Source organism: Heptranchias perlo, chromosome X (assembly GCF_035084215.1).
Source record: "Heptranchias perlo isolate sHepPer1 chromosome X, sHepPer1.hap1, whole genome shotgun sequence".
NCBI lineage: Eukaryota > Metazoa > Chordata > Chondrichthyes > Hexanchiformes > Hexanchidae > Heptranchias > Heptranchias perlo.
Window position 1 is genome coordinate 6,581,065 of NC_090370.1, and position 12,278 is coordinate 6,593,342.

The 12,278-nt window shown below is 43.5% G+C and overlaps 1 protein-coding gene across 10 annotated transcripts in view; it reads right to left on the minus strand.

The window, feature by feature from the left end:
* Window positions 1-12,033, minus strand: part of kmt2d (lysine (K)-specific methyltransferase 2D) — a 207,723-nt gene extending 195,690 nt beyond the window's left edge. For all 10 annotated transcript variants that reach the window (XM_067976637.1, XM_067976644.1, XM_067976647.1 and 7 more), the window contains exon 1: window positions 11,871-12,033. The gene's annotated coding sequence lies outside the window, so the exon portion shown is untranslated. The remainder of the gene's footprint in view (window positions 1-11,870) is intronic.
* Window positions 12,034-12,278: the final 245 nt, after the last annotated feature.

A 12,278-nucleotide genomic window follows, 5' to 3' on the forward strand; every position in this document is an offset into this window, starting at 1 on the left:
AGAGGCACAGGTTTTAAGTACAAGAATTCTCACTGACACTCACTGTAATTACAATTATACCAGGCAAGAAATTTTGAAACCTAGTGTATCAATGGGACTTTTGACCTGCTTTGTTTCCAAAGTCACTTCAGATCTAAACTGTACTCTCATTCTGTCCCATTCCTATTTCTTTTCACCTTCATTCAATCTCTTGTTCTCACTCTCATTCCCACAGCTCACATCTGTCTCAATTTACTATTGTTTCCTCTGTTTGCCTCTCTTATCCCCTTTCCACATTCATCGTTTTCCCGTCTCTCTTTTCTAATTTGCTCTCTCGTAGTGTCTCATTCCTCATTTTATCCTCTCATACAGTTACTGTCACTAGCTCTTTGTCTCACAAACCCAAACAGCATCCCCAATACAGTTAACACCATCTCATTCTTTTCTCCTGAAGAAGCCGATAGCACTGAAGGTTTGTACTTGTGGGGCCAGCAGGGGCATTTCTCCCTATTTGCTCCTTTACTGGGCTGCAGATTGGTTGGTTGTTTAATGGGTGAATGTATACCTCAGGTACCCCCATCCCTTTGCTGGATATGATGCACAGACATACAAACAGATAATTTATCTTATGGTAGGTCTACGGTGCCTTTAACATAAAATGAATCCATAATACAATCTTTCTTGCCAGCGCTCCCAACAGTTTGTTAAGAATAAAACCATGATTAACACGTGCTCATGAGATGCTGATTAGTCACAGGTATACTGTGGTGTTCCCCAGGGGTCGGTACTAGGACCACTGCTTTCCTTGATATATATTAATGACTTGGACTTGGGTGTACAGGGCACAGTTTCAAAATTTGCAGATGACACAAAACTTGGAAGGGTAGTAAACAGTGAGGAGGATAGTAATAGACTTCAAGAGGCATAGACAGGCTGGTGGAATGGGCGGACACATGGCAAATGAAATTTAATGCAGAGACGTGCGAAGTGATACATTTTGGCAGGAAGAACGAGGGGAGGCAATATAAACTAAATGGTACAATTCTAAAGGGGGTGCAGGAACAGAGAGATCGGGGGGTATATGTGCACAAATCTTTGAAGGTGGTAGGGCAGGTTGAGAAAGCAGTTAAAAAAAGCATACGGGATCCTGGGCTTTATAAATAGAGGCATAGAGTACAAAAGCAAGGAAGTTATGTTGAATCCTTATAAAACACTGGTTCGGCCCAACTGGAGTACTGTGTCCAATTCTGGGCACCGCACTTTAGGAAGGATGTGAAGGCCTTAAAGAGGGTGCAGAAAAGATTTACTAGAATGGTTCCAGGGACGAGGGACTTCAGTCACGTGGATAGACTGGAGAAGCTGGGGTTGTTCTCCTTAGAGCAGAGAAGGTTGAGAGGAGATTTGATAGAAGTGTTCAAAATCATGACGGGTTTAGATAAAGTAAATAAAGAGAAACTGTTCCCATTGGCGGAAGGGTCGAGAACCAGAGGACACAGATTTAAGGTGATTGGCAAAAGAACCAAAGGCGACATGAGGAAAAAAATTTTAACGCAGCGAGTAGTTAGGATCTGGAATCTGCTGCCTGAAAGGGAGGTGGATGCAGATTCAATCGTGGCTTTCAAAAAGGAATTGGATAAATGTTTGACGAGAAAAAAAATTGCAGGGCTACGGGGAAAGGGACTAACTGGATTGCTCTTAAAATGCCGGCACAGGCTCGATGGGCCGAATGGCCTCCTTCTGTGTTGTAACGATTCTATGATTCTATCCCCGCTACAGACTGACCCAGACCAGATTGTTTTGTCTATGTAGGACTCACTACAGTGAAGAGACCAGACCAGATATTTTGAATTTAGGTATCATTAAGCACCGTCATCTGCCCAACTTGTTAGTTTGTATGAACCTCACTATGGCATGAGACCAATTTATTATTTATGGGGAGACGGATAGCCATAATCTAATCTGAACATTCAGATTAACCACGTTCTAGGAGACTATGCCATTTACACTGCATGGCAGTTTCACAAATCAGGAGGGAGAAAATAAAAAGGACACCACTGTTCCTGACTCTTATAATTGATCGCTGCTTCAGCTCTAAATTTGAACTAGATATTGTGAACAAAAATGCAAAATATGTGCACATCCACCCACATGCTATGTATGAGCATTTTTTCTTCACTTTTAAATGGAGGAAGTGAACATTAAAAACACTTCTTTGCCCCCACCTTCAAATCACCTCCCCTCATCCCCTGAATGCAGATTCTCAATGGGATACAGTTCAAACAGCCCTCCTGGCCCTCATCCATGTACGAGCCATTTTAAATGTTTCCCTCTCCTCAGGTACCGTTCCCCTCCCCCTCCCTTTCAAAGCCACAGTCATCCCCCCCTCCTCAAAAAGTCCACTCTCCACCTATCTGTCCTTGCAAACTACCACCCCATCTCCAACCTCCCTTTCCTCTCCAAAGTCCTTGAACGTGATGTCACCTCCCAAATCCATGCCCATCTTTCCCACGACTCCATGTTTGAATCTGTCCAATCAAGTTTCCCCCGGTAACAGCACTGAAATGGACCTGATCAAAGTCACAAATGTAATCTTCTGTGACTGTGATCGTGGTGCACTATCCCTCCTCGATCTCGCTGCAGTCTTCGATATAGTCGACCACACCATCCTCCTTCAATACCTCTGCTTGCTGTCCAGCTCAGTGGTTCCACTCTTACCTATCCAATCGTAGCTAGAGCATCTCCAGCAATTGCTTCTCTTCCCGCCCTCTTACTGTTACCTCTGGAGTCACCCAAGGATCTATCTTTGGCGCTGTCTATATGCTGCCCCTTGGCGACATCATCCAAAGAGATGAGGTTAGGTTCCACATGTATGCTGACAACACCCAACTTTACCTCTCCAACACCTCTTGCCCCTCTCCACCGCCTCTGCGTTGTCAAATTGCTTGTCCAACATCCAGTCCTGGATAAGCCGCAATTACCTCCAGTTAAACATGGAGAAGACCAAAGTCAAAGTCATTGTCTTTGCCCGGCCCGCGTCCATCCCCCCACCCCCACCCAGCCGCGTTCACCCCCCACCCAGCCGCGTCCACCCCCCCCCACCCAGCCGCGTCCACCCCCCCCCCCACCCAGCCGCGTCCACCCCCCCCCCCCACCCAGCCGCGTCCACCCCCCCCCCCCCCCACCAGCTGCGCCCACCCCCCCCCAACCCGCACAAAGTCTCACTCAACCGTCACCCCTGTGCTCGATGATCTAGGTTGGTTTTCGGTCCCCCAATGCCTCAAATTCAAAATTCTCATCCTCGTGTTCAAATCTCTACATGGCCTCACCCCTACTAATCTCTAACCTCCTCTAGCCCTACAACTCTCCGAGAACTCTGCGTTCCTCCAACTCTAGCCTCTTGTGCATCCCCCATTCCCTTTGCCCCATCATTGGTGGCCGTGCCTTCAACCGTCTAGGCCCTAAACTCAAATTCCCCCCCTAAACCTCTTTGCCTCTCCATCTCCCTCTCCTCCTTTAAGACCCTCCTTAAAACCCACCTCTTCGACCAAGCTTTGTCACCCCTCCTAATATCTCCTTCTTTGACTCGGTGTAGAATTCTGCCTGATTACACTTCTGTAAAGTGCCTTGGAATGTTTTTTCTACATTAAAGGCGCTATATAAATGCACGTTGGTGGTGTTTTGAACCTAGACAATGACTGTTGGCAGGCTTTTCAACTGTTCATCACAAACAAGCCCAATCCTGTCCTCACCAGACACACACATATACAAATGCACTCCTTTTCCAGTCAGCATCAGTGGATAGCAATCAGGAGCATGAACCACGGCTAATTATTCCTCCCTCGTAGTTCACAGGCCTATTGTGGAACCTCAATTACTTGCCCAGCTGAGATCCACTACCTAGGCCCACGCCAGACCAGGAATTGAACCTTAGATCTTCTCGTCAGTATAGCTTAGAACTACATTAGGCACTGCTTTACTCACTAGGGAAAGCTAAGATACAGTACATTCATCATAAAATACTTCCTCCCACCTATAGAACATCAAAACCAGAGAAATATTTCCCACTTTATTGATGTTCTTTTATTGCAATCCCCCATCATATAGACGTCAATCTTTTTACTCTTCCCCTTACACCAGGGATCTACTATCATGATATTGCTTATAAAAAGGTACTATGATCTGTTATTAGGGACAGAGTGACTGAGCACTTGGACAAATATGAACTGATCAGAGAGTGAGCATGGATTTGTAACAGGTAAGTCATGTCTAACTTAGTTAAATTTTTTGATGCAGAGATGCAAATATCCATTTTAATTCTCCATGTATATGTACATACGTACATGGAGAATTTCCAAAGTAGATACAAGTCCACTAATGACAGAAATTCTGTCTCTATCAAACCCATGAAAATCTCAATCAAGAGTTTCAAACTCCTGCTTCGCTGCATATCAGGCACATTGTACAAAATTCATTCCATGAGAATAAAAGATTTGCTGATAAATACATTTGTGAAGATTGCAAAACAGCTACTGTAAAAATTATGGTGCACCTCCATAAACAGTCCTGCACGGAAATAATTTGCATTCCAATTCAATGTTAGCCCAGGACTTTTTTTTTGCACCAATTTTTTTCTCTCCACTCTTAAAGGCATTAACTCCTCCTGGGGTACAGTTCCACAGGCACCAGGTGCTTTCTTTGCCCGAATGCACATTCTTAATGCATGAAACTAGACAGTAAGTGTAGGCAGGCTATATTACCACAGGGGCATTACAGCCAAGCCAGATCCTTTCCTCACCTGCGTCCATACGCACACTTTCCAGCAAGATTGCGGGAACTCTGGCTCATTTTTTCTCCTTCCCAGCCCAAGGCAATCAGCCCTATTGTAGTATTTCTACTGTTACCCTGGCCGAAATCAGCAATGCCATCCAATATCTCACTCAAGTGGCCATTCTTCACACGTATACTCACACGGTGACTGTCCACAGGTTAATTCGATTCATTCCACGTGATATCAAGAAACGGCTGAGTGCACTGGATACAGCAAAGGCTATGGGCCCCGGCAACATCCCAGCTGTAGTGCTGAAGACTTGTGCTCCAGAACTAGCTGCGCCTCTAGCCAAGCTGTTCCAGTACAGCTACAACACTGGCATCTACCCGACAATGTGGAAAATTGCCCAGGTATGTCCTGTCCACAAAAAGCAGGACAAATCCAATCCGGCCAATTACCGCCCCATCAGTCTACTCTCAATCATCAGCAAAGTGATGGAAGGTGTCGTCGACAGTGCTATCAAGCGGCACTTACTCCCAATAACCTGCTCACCGATGCTCAGTTTGGGTTCCGCCAGGACCACTCGGCTCCAGACCTCATTACAGCCTTGGTCCAAACATGGACAAAAGAGCTGAATTCCAGAGGTGAGGTGAGAGTGACTGCCCTTGACATCAAGGCAGCATTTGACCGAATGTGGCACCAAGGAGCCCTAGTAAAATTGAAGTCAATGGGAATCAGGGGGAAAACTCTCCAGTGGCTGGAGTCATACCTAGCACAAAGGAAGATGGTAGTGGTTGTTGGAGGCCAATCATCTCAGCCCCAGGACATTGCTGCAGGAGTTCCTCAGGGCAGTGTCCTCGGCCCAACCATCTTCAGCTGCTTCATCAATGACCTTCCCTCCATCATAAGGTCAGAAATGGGGATGTTCGCTGATGACTGCACAGTGTTCAGTTCCATTCGCAACCCCTCAGATAATGAAGCAGTCCGAGCCTGCATGCAGCAAGACCTGGACAACATCCAGGCTTGGGCTCATAAGTGGCAAGTAACATTCGCGCGAGATAAGTGCCAGGCAATGACCATCTCCAACAAGAGAGAGTCTAACCATCTCCCCTTGACATTCAACGGCATTACCATCGCCGAATCCCCCACCATCAACATCCTGGGGGTCACCATTGACCAGAAACTTAACTGGACCAGCTGTATAAATACTGTGGCTACGAGAGCAGGTCAGAGGCTGGGTATTCTGCGGCGAGTGACTCACCTCCTGACTCCCCAAAGCCTTTCCACCATCTACAAGGCACAAGTCAGGAGTGTGATGGAATACTCTCCACTTGCCTGGATGAGTGCAGCTCCAACAACGCTCAAGAAGCTCGACACCATCCAAGATAAAGCAGCCCGCTTGATTGGCACCCCATCCACCACCCTAAACATTCACTCCCTTCACCACCGGCGCACTGTGGCTGCAGTGTGCACCATCCACGGGATGCACTGCAGCAACTCGCCACGGCTTCTTCGACAGCACCTCCCAAACCCGCGACCTCTACCACCTAGAAGGACAAGAGCAGCAGGCGCATGGGATCAACACCACCTGCACGTTCCCCTCCAAGTCACACACCATCCCGACTTGGAAATATATCGCCGTTCCTTCATTGTCGCTGGGTCAAAATCCTGGAACTCCCTTCCTAACAGCACTGTGGGAGAACCGTCACCACACGGACTGCAGCGATTCAAGAAGGCGGCTCACCACCACCTTCTCGAGGGCAATTAGGGATGGGCAATAAATGCTGGCCTCGCCAGCGACGCCCACATCCCGTGAACGAATAATTTTTAAAAATTCAATCGTAGAGGGTATTACAGCTGAGCCCGATCCAGTTCTCATCCAAAATCCACACTTGCACACTTTCCAGCAAGTTAACTGTATTGCCAACAAGACTGGAAACTATGACTGATTGTCCCCTTCCTAGCCTGACGTGCTGAAGTCAATTGTAGTACCTTAACTGTTGCCCCAGCCGAGATCTGATAACTCAGCATAAACTGGGAATTGACATGGTACATTCTACAACAATAACTTTCATTTACATAGCACCTTTAACATAGAAAAAACATCCAAAGGTGCTCAACAGAAGTGTAATCAGACAAAAAAAATTGATGCCGAACGAAAGGAGATATTTGGAGCAGGCAAATAAAATCTTTGTCAAAGAGGTAGGTTTTAATGAGGGTCTTAAAGGTCGACAGAGAGGTGGTGAAGCAGAGAGGTTTAGGGAGGGAATTCCAGAGCTTAGGAAACATAAGAACATGTGGAATAGCAGTAGGTCATTCAGCCCCTCAGGTCTGCAATTAGATCATTGTTGATCTGCACCTCAACTCCATATCCCTTGATGCCCTTATCTAACAAATATCTATCAATTTGAGTCTTAACAATTTCAATTGACCCAGTATCCACAGCCTTTTGGGGGAGCGAGTTCCAGATTTCCACTACACTTTGTGTGAATAAGTTCTTTCTGATTTCACTCCTAAATGGCCTAGCACTAATTTTAAGATTGTGCCCCATAGTTCTGGATTCCCCCAGCAGAGGAAATAGTTTCTCTATATCTGCCCCATCGAATCCCATTATAATTTTAAACACCTTCATTAGATTACCTCAACGTTCTAAACTCAAGGGAATACAAGCCAAGTTTAAGCAACCTGTCCTCATAATTTAATCCTTAAAGCCCCTGTATTATTATGGTGAATCTGCATTGTTTCCCTTCCAAGGACAATACATCTTTCCTGAAGTTCAGTGCCCCAAACTGAACACAGTTCTCCAGATAGGGTCTGACCAAGGCTCTGTACGACTGAAGCAAAACTTCCTCCCCTTTATATTCCAGCCCCGTGAGATAAAGGCCAACGTTCCATTAGCCTTTTTGATTACTTTTTTTGTACCTGTGCACTAGCTTTTAGTGATTTGTGTACATGGACACGTATGTCACTTTGCTCCTCCACTGTCCTAGTTTCTCATCATTTAGAAAATAATCTGATTTATCTTTCTTGGGACGAAAGTGGATGACCTCACACTTGTCCACATTGAACTCCATTTTCATAGTTTAGCGCCTGGACAGCTAAAGGCACGGCTGCCAATGGTGGGGCGAAGGGAATGGGGGATTCTAAGAGGCCAGAATTGGAGGGACACAGAGTACTTGGAGGGTGATAGGGCTGGAGTAGGTTACAGAGATAGAGAGGGGCAAAGCCAGGAAAGATATGAACACCAGAATGAGAATTGGAAGCATTTGGGGATGGGAACCACTCTAGTCTGTGTAGGTCAGTTACACACTGCCTGTAGTAAGTGAGCCAAAAAGAACTTACCAAGATTATTTTCATTCTATTGTCCACTGCCATTGGTGATAATCTCAGGCTAGTTACTTAAACATAAATTAAGTTCCAAATTGCAAGCTTTTTTTTGACAGTAATAATGCCTCTGTAACTTTTTTAAACTGTATTCTATGTGTATATGTCGCAATTAACCAATAAAAGAGTCCCCTAAGTGAGTTTATAGTTAGCAGGTGAGCCATATAAAGCAGGAACATTCCAGGTTTAAAACCTGGTTTCTGTTAGGCAGATATTTGGGTGCTACAATTGGCCTCAGCACCCCTTTCTTGGAGAAGAGAAAACCATGCACTGTTCTCGCTCCAGACAGCTACCCAGCAGCCGCTGCAGGAAATCCATGTGTGTGCAAATTGGATGAGGACAAGATCTTGTTCAGCTATGATGCCCCTATAACAGAATAACCTGCCAACACTCACTGTCAAGCTAGTCACATGAATAACAAGTCACTTGGCTGAGGTACCAGAGGGTAACCAGCACCCTTTGAGCCATATCTCAGCAAGAAGCAACACCTTGAGGAAAAAAGGGAGGAGAAAAATCAATAGAAAAAACTTACAATAAAACTTGAAAGAACCAGAAAGACACAAGACTCAATGGATAAATGCAACAGGTGTTGTGGTACTGAGCCATCCAGACCCAAAAGGGGTCCTAGGCTCCTTCATCTGTGCTGATTTATCTTTTTTCAGCCACGGCAGCATAAGCAACACTACAATTGGGCTTTGCCCTTGGATAAGGGAGAGAATCATTATTTGCTCCCAATTGCTATTCAGTGATACCCCAACTGGAAAATATAGATGTGTGGATGTTCAAAGAACGCAGGATTGGGCTCAGCCATAATTGAATAGTCTGCTGACTCTTATTGCCCAGACTCTCAAAGAGTGGCCGCTTGGACAAGACAACAGAAGGCTGTCGTCACTGATGGAACCATATCCTAGCATAAATGAATATCTTCTGAAGAGGGGGAAGAGAACCTTCGGGGGGAGAGGGCATGACTCAAGATGCTCCTAAGGCAACATCTAAAAAAAAGAAAAATCACATACTTACAATCTGTAAAATTTTTATGATCCAAAAAAGTCTAGATCTCATGACATCTAAGACATAACATTTGACCCATTAATGAGATGCTTTTAACATTGGCCCTTGTTTAGTGTGGATTGCAGCAGACTGGCATCCATGCACCAGCTCCATTATCCAATGACAAAATCATAGACCCATGAAAATGTGTGCCTATGATTCTGCCTTCTAGATAAGGAAGTCAGTTTTAAGAATGGAAATGCAGGGAGCCAGCATCGACATCACTCTCCTAAGATTCAAACTAAACATGCTCCAATGTAAAAGCACCTAAACAACATCTAGCAGTGAATTACTAGCCTACAATTCAAAGTTAATAAACCACAAAAGTAAAGCTCAAAGCTGTTTGTGAACAACAGCATAATTTCTCCCCACTAAACTGATCTACAGCTTTTAATTCCGTACCATTCATTACACACATATACGCAGACAATTAAGTGATATTGAAAAATACATTTTGTATTTCTCTTACTATTATGCAACTGGCAATCCAGCTGCAATTGCAAAGTGCTGGTAGCACAATAAAAGCAAACGGATAACAAATCTTACTGAGAATTTCAATGTGAAGGTATGGGGCATCACATGACAGGCACTGTTTTATTACAAGATGGGGGGTTTCAAAATCAATTAGCAGTTATTCAGCTATTGAGCCACCACGAGTTCATATATAACCCATCTCATTAACACTAAATCTACAACAATGGTTTTTAGCTTCATAAATTTATATTCTTCTAGATCTTTTTTCTACAAGCATATTTTCTAAGCACACTCATTTAGAAAAGTATTTTATCTGAATGGTGCCACTGGCAATATTTTTTTAAAACCAATCTACATAAATTTCATCAAAATGTTTGACTTCTTTCGATAGAAGAACATCTAAAAAATGCAAGTATTTTCACGTTCGTGACGGTTTCACTCTCAAGTCCCATAGGCCTAACAAAAGGGATTTCTGTATTTAAAATGGTCCCTGCCATTAATTTCTTAAAAGCTGTTAGGAATGTGTCTATAATACAGGACAAAATAAAGTAACATAAATCTCACGTGGATTCGTTTAGTTTTAAGACTGCTAAATGAAGTGATTTTCTATATAATCCCCTAGTTTATGTCGGTCAGGGAACGGGGTTGTACATGTTTTAATTAAATGGAGCCCGTTAGTGATTTAATAAACCCAGCCCTTTTATTCAAATACAGTTCCTGATTTTAGTCAAAAATGAATGTATTCAGCCTCTGGGTTATTTGCTCAGCGATTCTGATGCAGTGTGAAATGAAATGTCTGAAATAAACAGTTTAAAACGACCTGTTTTTCATTATTAATCCGAATGGATTCAATTACAATATTCAAGCGAACCTTTTGTTCGTCTCCAGTTGTGAACCACGTAGCGCCTCTCTCTAAGACCCGGGCCAAGAAGACACACCCCCCACCCCCACTTCCGACTTGCAAACAAAATACTCACAACTACAAACTTTCAAGACTTTCATAAATCACAACGTTTCAAGCGATCTACCAGTTACTTTTCTTTCTCCCCCTACGGAAAGTCTCCACAAAGCAGATCAAGTGCTCTGAACAATCCCATGGTATATCAAGGAATTATTTAAATTAAATACAAAGCAAACACAGTCAGAATTCAAGGGTCACAGTTTTCCAATTCTCAAAATCTGATCGCGCTAAAAATTGGGATTCCTTTTAAAAAGAGAATTAAATAATAAAATAAAAATCAAGAGCTGAGCCCTGTCGGTCCGATTCGATTTAAATGCTATTAATTCACTTCTCAAAACCGAGAGTCATCATCTGGATATTTTATAAAAGCTATTAATGCTGGATACTTTACTGATTTCTTTCTTGATGCCAGGACTTCTAAATCTATTAAAGAATTAGTCTTGTAAATTCGCCCACGAAGATTCTAAAATACCGTTGAAAATGTCTCGTATACAACAGTGGGACTGGGATAATCCTTCCAAATTACTAGAAGAATGGATCCAAATGTTCACCCACATTCTAGATATCGCGGTCCACGGTACAACTGACTGGACTTATTTTATATTTTAAAATAAACCCTGTCCCATTGAACCCACCTGCAGTACAATGCTCTCTGAAGATACGGCCAGATCGAACAAATACTTGGGGGGCGGGGGGGGGAGTGATAAAATGTTCCCAGTCAGGATTAAAGCGATGGAGCTAGGCGTTTTCTAATCTAAGAATGAAGATAGATCAGGGAAAGTAATACATTTCCCCTTTTCCCCCTGATTTACATTAGAAACTCTTAATCCGGCGCGCGCGCACGCACTCTCTCTCTCTCTCTCTCTCATACACACACACACACACACTTACCTCCAAAGAGATCCATTTTTCCGAGAGGCAAAATGTACCAAAAAAATGGTCCAATATGTTTTCAAACATGTCTGCGCTCTGGTTCGACAGCTGACTCCCGGGATGTGTTTATAAATTTTAAATTAACGGATTATCTGAAACCGCCTCACAAAAGGCCCATTCCCAACCGGTTGTAAAACCCAGAAAGGAGACAAATTATTTCTTTACACATTTAAAGCCCTTTTCCTCTTTCCCGGTACTTTATTTAATCCTCGATAATAGTATAGAACTCACACCTTTCGATTCGCTCACATCACTTCCTTCTCGGCACCGTTTTAAAAATATATAAAAAACAAGCTTCCAATTAACTGCAAATTCACTCACTTTCACTCCATCCTCGCTCGCTCCGCTCCAATATTCAGTGAGTTTGTTATGAATTCTCTTGCTTTTTTCCGAGCAGGGATTTAATTTCTAATGTAATTTTAATTTTTAATCTGTAAAATCCCTGTCGGGAAACAGAAATACTTGAAGCGAACGGCCATCTTGGAAGCCCTGAGAAAGGAAAATAATCCCGCGGACTCGATTTCTTTCTTCTTCCGGGATGAGACCAGATTTAATCAGAAGACATAAATGTTATCTAGTTTCGGCTAATTTTTAAACATTCATTTTTTAAAAATTCCTTTTGCTTTAAAAAAATAAATAAATATTGGTCCTGCGGAAAGATTTTTTTTTGGACGGAGAGAAGTCTGATCGATTTGCGGCAGCGTTTCAACGTGTAATCATCCGCATAGT